The following is a 9,616-nucleotide window of genomic DNA, read 5'->3' on the forward strand; positions in this document are numbered from 1 at the left end:
CTGTTCCCAAACAATACTGCCAGAAGCGTTAACTATTTTATTACAGCCAGTTTGACACCATTGACGTAAGAGCATAATACACTGTGTACCAACAAGCATATAAGTTCTATTGTTGTTAAACAAGGCCCCAACGTTGTGTAAAATGCTATTCTACGTTGTTGTTTTTTTTGTTTTTGTTTTTGCGCTTCCTATTATCCAAACGGTCTTGGCTATTGACTGTTAACATTTCACGGCATTATGAATAGTGGAACATACTAAAAAAAAAACGATTTAAAATATAGAAAACAGGTACAAACATTCTCTCTTTTGAATGCTTAGCAAGATTTAGCAAGGCTGTACATACATAATAAAAAAGAAACATGGTGCAAAAAAAAGTAATGACGGGATTTCCATATTATGCACTATAGTTAACTTTTCACAAAACGATAATAGGTTTAAATTTGGAACTGTTACCATTTTAATTATGAGCATTAGCAAACTTTTTACTGAGTGAATGGTTATGCAAATTGGCCATTATCTCCACTTGTGTTTTTCAGTTTACCATGGAGGTTCAAATCTAAATAGCTCGCACAATTCTTGTTTATTTTGAGTGAAACTTTCACACAACGTTTATCAGTTGTTTATTAACAAAGGGGCGTCCAGGCGTATATATAGTATGTTTTATTCACATATTAAAAAGTTGTCTAGCAAGATGTGTGCCGTATATTCCGTCTCGGTCAGTATTTCACACTTCGAATGTCATTGTCTGAGAATGTAAAGCTTTAAAATAAGCCTAGACGTCCTTTTGTTCGTAGAGACGTTGTCAAAATAGTGTGAAAATGTCAAGACAAACTGACAAAAACTGTGGGAGCTAATTAATTTTCAATCTCTATGAGCAACCAGAAAACACGAACGGAGATAATGGCCGTTTTATGAAAGTGACGTTAATCGTCCACAACAATGGCTATTCCATCACGACGACGTGCCAAAATCCATCATACACCGAAGCTTGCTGATGTTCAATCGTTAGATAAAAAAATGAAATAAAAATATTTACAATACGAGGGAAACGGACTATAAATCGTCCGCGGAGTCAAAACCTAGCGTTAAGTGTCATGGCGTCATGTTATCATTTCCACTTAGGGAGGGGCACAATGGATTACGTAAAGCCGATGAGATATTCATACAGTTATATAAACATAACATTTGGTGGGTTGAATCTAAATTTAACTTTCCTCAAACCTATAAAAAAATACTCTGTATGACACAGTTTTTCACGATCTCCGGTAAAATGGACCGTGCGAAGTTAGATGGCTAGGTTGAAATGGGCCGTAATATTTTGCTACACAACGGCTATTCGCAGTTTTTGTACTCAATCGCTCAAACGCCGGTGAGAGAAAGTCGAAATGGAAGACAACTATTGTAAATCGAAACAGGTTTCATTATTAGCGAATTGCTGTGTTATGTCTGTCATCGTTTAGGCAGGCGAGGTCCTGGACGGAACTTGGCTCAGTGATTTGGAACTAATTACGAGATAACCGTCGCTATTCTGACTACGATTTCTGACAGTTGGTATCCGTAGTTATTAATGTAGTGAACGATTAATCAAAAGATATGACGTATTCAGTACTTAGTGTGATTGGCTGTATGATTGAAGGTTACGCCCTAGAATCTTTTTACTGTTTTGTAATTGGTTAGAGTTTTGAAAATGAATAAAGAGAGTTCGAGTTGGTCTTGGCGAGTACACCAGAACAGACGCAGTCCTGGAGAGTCGTGGGGCGAATCTTGACATAGTCTTGGGATAGTCTTGGGCTAGTCTTGGGTCAGCCTTGCGATAGTCTTGGGGATTTTTCCCCAGGGCGCTGTGTCTTATAGAGTGCTCGACTGATCGACTAACACGAGAGTTGAAACGTATTTCGTTGTGTGCGTCTATTTGACTGTAAAGCTTAAGGTAGCGGGGCTATTATTTGCATACTTGTTTTCATCTTCTAATTGTGACTAAATGACTACAAATAGACCCAGGAAAGTATATATTTTTGGAATCGCCAGACTTCAAGCTTTTCACAAGTGTATTTTGCATGCCCGTATCTGCATTCTATGACGCGTTACTCAATCAAAGGTGAAAAATTACTTTTTCTGTAAAAAAAAAATAATTACGCATTTATGCTGGCGATAAGAATTATTTTTTTTCACTTTTCCTAGTTGTTCAATAGTCTGGTAAATTGAATGTGTCTGGTCAGTTTTATTCAAGCAACGCGTTTTAAAAAATAGTGTGCTGAATTTCAATTACTGTTTTAGTCGCATTGCCTCCAACTCAAACCACAACTGTCTGGACACATTCAAGTTCCTCTCACTGTCACCTTAAATCTGTGAAAATTTTGTGTTAATCCGACGACAATAAGTATACGTTATTTTTTGTTAAAGACCTTGTATTTTGAAAAACATAAACTCCTAGAAAACGTCCATGAAGTAACAGCAACGATTTTCAAGCTTGTTTATCGGCACAATCAATTTGTTTTTTCATCAAGGTCTGTTTTAACATGTGTAGGGGCATCCAAATGTGTAAGGCTATTGGAAACCAAAAAAATAAAGGAATGGGATAGCTATAATTGGATAAAATCGGCAGATGAAAACACCAAAATCAATGATTTTTTTTCAGTGGCGGTGCGACCTTGTGTCTGACACATTCATATGCAAATGACTAATCTGTAAAATAAACAGGGGCGGAGACAAACCACTCAAATGTTTGGAAACACCATTGTGTGTCAGATAGCTACTGATAACACATCCTTACATTGATTTGTCTTGAGTTTATCTTTGGAACTTATAGGCACACAGATTAAACTTGTGTTGTTGATTTTGGAAAACACTACTGAGGCTGCCTTGCTTCCATTCAGAAAATCAACATTTTAACCAACTTACATGACATTCTATGGTATGTTGACTTTATCAGATGAAAGTTTATAGTGCATTTCATCAATTAATAAATAAATGTGAAAATCGTAATTTTCAACACAAATAATAGTCTCGCTACCTTAAGTGACTTCCCCGATCCCATACCTCAAGGGGACGAGATATAGAGACGAGACGAGTTTCCCCCTGACAAGTGTGGAGAACCCCGAGACGAGAAGAATTTCCCCCTGATCCAACTACGAGCAGACGAGACGGGTCGATAGAAATTAAAACGAACCCTGACCTTTGGAAATACCTCATTCATAGAGTGCCATAGTACCAGAGGTAGCCGAGCATGGCCGTACAACGTACTTTGCGACATCGCTACAGATGCATGCTAGCTGACAAGGGGGTTTCCGATTAAGGTAACCAAGATGGCATCGCAGAGTGCGTGATTTTTCCGCGGTGTTTAAAAACAACATCTCATTGCCGATGTTTCTGTTATTTTCTGGGTATTTTTTATTTTTTATTAACCGATCATTTTACGTTTGTGTATTTTGCCACTGAAAACTTAGTTATCGATGACAGCACAGCAATGGTCTGAATGGTGTTTATCCACTACATCGCAATGCTATCAACGCAGTGATCGTTACAGCGAAACGACAAATATATAATTAGTCAGTTTTATAATGCCTTCGGAGAAAAAAAATGCGTGAAAAAAAAATATTTAACAGTACTCCACTGGAAGTTGTCGACATGTTGCGAAATAAGGGTGAACACGTTTACTTATCATTTACAACTGTATGTTTTTGTATTCCGCTTGCATGCTGGAAGCGTCTACTCAGTATAAAGTCTTCCCTGAGTTTGAACAACAGATGTCCTGTATGAAAATATCATGCAAAAATTGAGAAAATCTGATAAAATATTTTGACTGTTTCTACTTGACTGATCACTGGTGATACACATCAAAGGTCACTGATCTCAGTGGAAATATGCATTGTTGTATGTGTTCAATGAAGCAAATGATTTATCTTGTAATAATATCCTTGGTAATGTATCTCAGAATCCCATACTGGGTTTCAAAACCAACTCATGGAGAGATTGCACAGTCTGATACACATTTGCAAACCTACCAATAAAATCTTTACAGAAAACATGATGTCAGAAAATCAATATAAGCACTGCTATGAACTGGGTGCCAAACTTTGATCAAGATCTGAAGCTAATAGAAAATCTGTTTAGTCAAAAGTTATCAAATCAAAAACAATACATAAAAAATACATTAAAAACAAAACATTTCATCCACATTTTAAAAAGAAAATTATTCTAAAATATATGTATTCTGTATTTGACAAACAGTTCATTCGATAAATGAAAACTCACAGGAATATGTTTCAGCTATTAGAACAGAATGATAGAGTTTTTATAATACTAGTTTAAAAACGCACTTCAGAGATTGCAGTGTTTGAAGATGTAGTTTCTCAGGAGGCAACAGTACTGTTGACTTCTCCCTCCACTGGACACCAACTATTTAAGTTGATTTGCATACAAAGCAGAGCTTGCAACATGATAGCTATTCATAAAGGGTGTTTTTTTTTTACTTTTCATATAATACAGTAGTCACACAATGAGGCAGTTCATATTTGTCTCAGTGAATCATTCATTTTTGACAGACACCTGTACAAAATACTTGAACTAAAGCCAGCTAAATTTTTCTGTTATTTTGCATGTTTTATGAATCTATTCACATCTAAATGCAGCACTTTTTTTGCAATGAGACATTTGTTTTTATTCTAAATATCTCAATTACTTTCAATAAAGCTGGAAATTATGTTCTTTAAAATAATTAAACAAATAAGGCACCAATGTTTTTGTAAGATATTTACATCTTTTAAGGACATTCGGTAGACTGATTCCCCACTGTTGGTTCAACCCCAAAACTTGTTTGTATTCAAAATTAATTATGACAATGCATATTTATATTGAAACAAACTATGATAAAGGGAATTATATTATATAACAAAGGGCAAGGTCACCAGAGTTCAACTATGTTTTGTAGTTTGCGAGACTAGTTGATATCGCTTGACAAGAAGTTACACATCGCCGCACCGTAACTGAGGCCAGAAACTCATTCGCATACAACATCAACAGTGACCTGTCAATCAAAGAGCAACGTAAACAAACTTTCGGGACCTTTAATCACATACGCGTGCCTCGATTCTCTATATTTTTAAAATTCATTTTGGGCATGTTCCAGCATTGACAATGCTTCGAAATTTTAACACTATCTAGCCAAGATTGTCTGGGTAAGAAAGGCAAAAAAGATTCACTTCCAGTGCCCACGAACCTGCATCTATACCTTAAATATAAATTACATTATGAAATTGTCTGTAGTATAGAGCTCAGAAATGTTAAATGTGATGCCAAGACTGTTAGTTCTGCGATCCGAGTGCCCATGACACCCAACAGTCAGACCAATCAGAGAGCAGCTTGTTTGTTAACAGATTTTTGTCGGCGAATCAAACCTTTCCTTGCATATAAACGCTATCGTGATAGGATGAATTTGAAGTGCTTGGTCAAAATTAGGGGCTTATCATTGGTTAGAACATGATGGCAGAAATTGTTTATAAGAATAAATTCTGTATCCGAATTTCTCCCAGCCTTGAAAACTGAAAGTGTAAATAAGAATAAAATGCGTGTGATCAATGAACTGACATAATTGTCATGAATTTGTTTGCGCGTATCTGTTGACCGACTTAATTAGTTGATTATTAGCGAATTGCTGTGTTATGTCTGTCATCGTTTAGGCCTATTTGAAGTTTTGGACGGAACTTGGCTCAGTGATTTGGAACTAATTACGAGATAACCGTAGCTATTCGAACTATTAATTCTGACAGTTGGTATCCGTAGTGAACGATTAATCAAAAGATATGACGTATTCAGTACTTAGTGTGATTGGCTGTATGATTGAAGGTTACGCCCTAGAGTTTTTTTCTGCATTGTAATTGGTTAGAGTTTTGAAAATGAATAAAGAGAGTTTTGAGTTGGTCTTGGCGAGTACAGCACGATAGACGCAGTCTAAGGCAGTCCTGGAGAGACTTGGGGCGAGCCTTGACGCAGTCTAAAAGAATCTTGGGTCAGCCTTGCGATAGTCTTGGGGATTTTTCCCCAGGGCGCTGTGTCTTATAGAGTGCTCGACTGTCCGACTAAGACGAGAGTTGAAACGTATTTCGTTGTGTGTGTCTTATTTGACTGTAAGGCTTAAATGACTTTCCCGATCCCATACCTCAAGGGGACGCGAGAGAGAAACGAGACGAGTTTTCCCCCGGACACGTGTGGAGAACCCCAGAGGAGAAAAATTTACCCCTGATATAATAATAATAATTTATGTTGAATAAACTGTAATTTTAGTTCAGTTCAGCTAACAGTACAAACACATACGTATAAATGCTCAAATATACTTGACTTGAGTACATAGTCCGTTCTAATGTGGTTCGTGTTGGGCGTGATGGCAGGTGGTCGGGATATGTCCGTAGGCGCGGTATTAGCTGCGAGTAAATCCATATCTACCATGAATAAATATCACTTCCGGTAGATAAAGTTTGCTCCATTGTCGTTTGTATGTCCAGTCGATGTATCTGCAGATCTAACCATATTGTCATATTCAAAGTTCCTCCACAGAATCTATATTTGTTACCTTGTCAATATCGTTTATGTTGTGCATAAGTGGTAATACGATAACATGTTTTTTTTTCGCGCAATGCAAGCAAAATAACCGGAGACCAATCATCGTAGAGTTGATCATATCGTCTCGAAGGTTGAGTATAACTTTGGGTATGGTTGTCATGGTAACTAATTTAGTCCTTATCCCGTTGAGATATGGCATAGCGGTAGGAGGAGGCGACCATGCAGTAGATGAGCCCGGCCGATAATAGCGACGCAGTGTTGTCAACGTCGGACAAGATATCAGTAAGTAATTTAACACGGTCTTGCTTTCCGTCAGTATGGTACGCAATTCATCGAAGGTTATATTAGAACGCCCTAAATACCCCTTTAAGAGTGTTTTTTGTGGAAAAAAACATAAAAATGTGTACTGAACTATCTAAAAATGCATGTTTTCTCCAAATCAGAAAACTTATCAATAGGGTGCAACCGTGAGGCAGTCTGGGGCAATTGATGAGTGCCGGATATAAACGTTTAGAGGGGGTCCTTTGGTATAATCACTGGCACTTGATGGTTGCTGATAGTGAAACTGATCAAACTCGCAGTAGCTAGTGAACTGGTTGTACTAAATACTGCCAGGGACTGCTGTAAACGTATTAATTAGTCACTGGTTTCTAATTTTAAACCCATGAGCCATTACTAAGAACTCATAAGCAAATTCGCGAATTTAAAATCCAGTATATATTATTAACATATTAAACTTTATGCATTTACATTAATTATTAAATCAGAACGAGTGTTTTAACGAGTAATTATGTTGCATTTGTTATGCATACAAATAAAGGCAAATGGCAAGAATAACATAATGTGCCTACATTGTGAAACCCAACACTTTCAGCATGATAAAAGATCAGCAAAGTTTAAAGAAGCAGTGAATTTTATGCAACTGCGAGAAACATTCTTTACATCGATTTTAAATTAAATTACGCCATTGAATATATGGAAGAGGAATTGTGATTCAGTTGTCCTATGCCGTTAAAGGGCGGTGGTCGTCGAACAGCGCATGTTCGAATTTTATGTCACTCGGTGATGCAGCATGTATTTTCAAACCAAGGATCAATGTATTATATACTCTTTATTCATATTTATGGAAATTATATACAAACTATTGTGTGTCACATATAATCATCAAGGTGTGTTATATCATTTACATAGTATGCAGCAAAATACATTATCTATAAATAAATAAATTTAAACAAGCTTGTTATTTGTAAATAATACAGATTTCCGATATTATTGCTAAACAACAACAAGCGTAAGCATCAAAATGTCTAAATAATTGCCACTCAATAATTATAACATTATATGTATACAATGGACGTTTTCGTGATTTATGTAAATTTCTCAAAATTGTTTATAAATAAATAATACATGCCAGATTTGTACAGAGTCTTTTTATACAAATGATTCGAATATTTATATGGTTTACAAGTCTGGCAGAATATAATAACACTAATAATATTAAATAATAAAAACACTAAATAATACTATTTTTGGCACACTAACGACAAAAAGACTAGAATGTTTGATTCACAAATAAGTCGTTTCATTGGCACACTAAAAGCCCTAACATATCGCGTCATGCCATGTAAACCGTGATTTATATAATAAAAATATACGCATATTTGAAAACATGACGACTTCAACGCCATGACCAAAGATCCGGAAGTTGATATCCCAAATGGCATTTTGCGAAAAAACCCGTTGCGTGACCACCGGGTAGACTTGATTTGCCGTTACATTAAATATTTGTGGGCAATAATAAAATGTTCTAATTCGGAAATAGCTGACGTCGTTTTACATACGAACGTCTGGGCTTTGCTTTAAGCTGACTGCTGAACATTATTCATTTTTTCTTTTAAAGACCGGTGGTCGTCGCGCCGCGCATGGGCGACATTTGTGTTGATGAAGATTAATTTTTCCACAATCAAATGCCCGTTTCTAATGAAATCACGAGTACGAGTCTCGCCCGGGTCCCACTTGTACTAATTACCGCCGGCGACTCCTTCGAGCCTTCAAATCACCCAACAAATTGATCTATTTACAGCTTGGTAACATCTCACTTTTTACTCGTTAGTCGGTGCAACTGTCAAAGTTGCCATCTTTGTTCATATGAGACCCATATCTCGCGCATGCGTGGCGCGACAACTACCACCCTTTAACCCATACATGCTATACGGAAAATGTCAAATTGGTCGGTTGATGCTCTCATGAGAAACGAATGTTCCAAGCTGTGGTTATTTATCCCAGAAATCCAGTATGGTGGCCAAATAATGTGACCGATCAAAATCATTTTTATTTTTCTCAGCATATGCATGCTACTCGTAAAATATCAAGTTGATCGAGATCGCAGCCTTTCTATTGTCGAGCTCAAAACCCGATAATTATTCGATAATCTCGGATAATTGCTGATAACATATATCTGGACTATGACTCATGTTCCAGTCTGTCTGATATCGACCTAGAAACTATTATTCCGATATTAGTAATTATCAAAGAATTCCAGATCTCAGAAATCTTGTAATAACAGGTCGCCATAATGTGCAATCATTACTGCCTACGCCAGTTATGGTCTATGCCATATATTTCTACCGAGCACCAGGTTTGGGGGGTAACTTTGTCAGCTGATATCGTGTAATCATTTAAATATTATTTACCGGCAATGTACATGCCTACTATCCAGCTTTACCCGGATATATGATGCAATTTCATGCTCTTTGTTTAGTGTTATATTGGCTTTGAACTTTATTTCAAGGTGTAGCCTATCTATGCATCTATTTCATACTTGTAATCCCCGTGTCAACCATTCCATTAACAAATAATGCTATTCTAAAACTGTAATTACATTCAGAAATGATCGTGATTTGTTAGTAACCTTTAATGACAGTGGTGGTATTATGTTCGATGATATTGGTCCATAAGACGTATCCAAAGCGTGGAACACACATTGTTTGCTGCGCGACGACCATTATCATTTAAGATTAGAAAACGGTGCGTGTAGTTTATATACAATACAGAACAG

The sequence above is a fragment of the Saccoglossus kowalevskii genome, chromosome 19, assembly GCF_978046115.1.
Source record: "Saccoglossus kowalevskii chromosome 19, keSacKowa6.1, whole genome shotgun sequence".
Lineage (NCBI taxonomy): Eukaryota > Metazoa > Hemichordata > Enteropneusta > Harrimaniidae > Saccoglossus > Saccoglossus kowalevskii.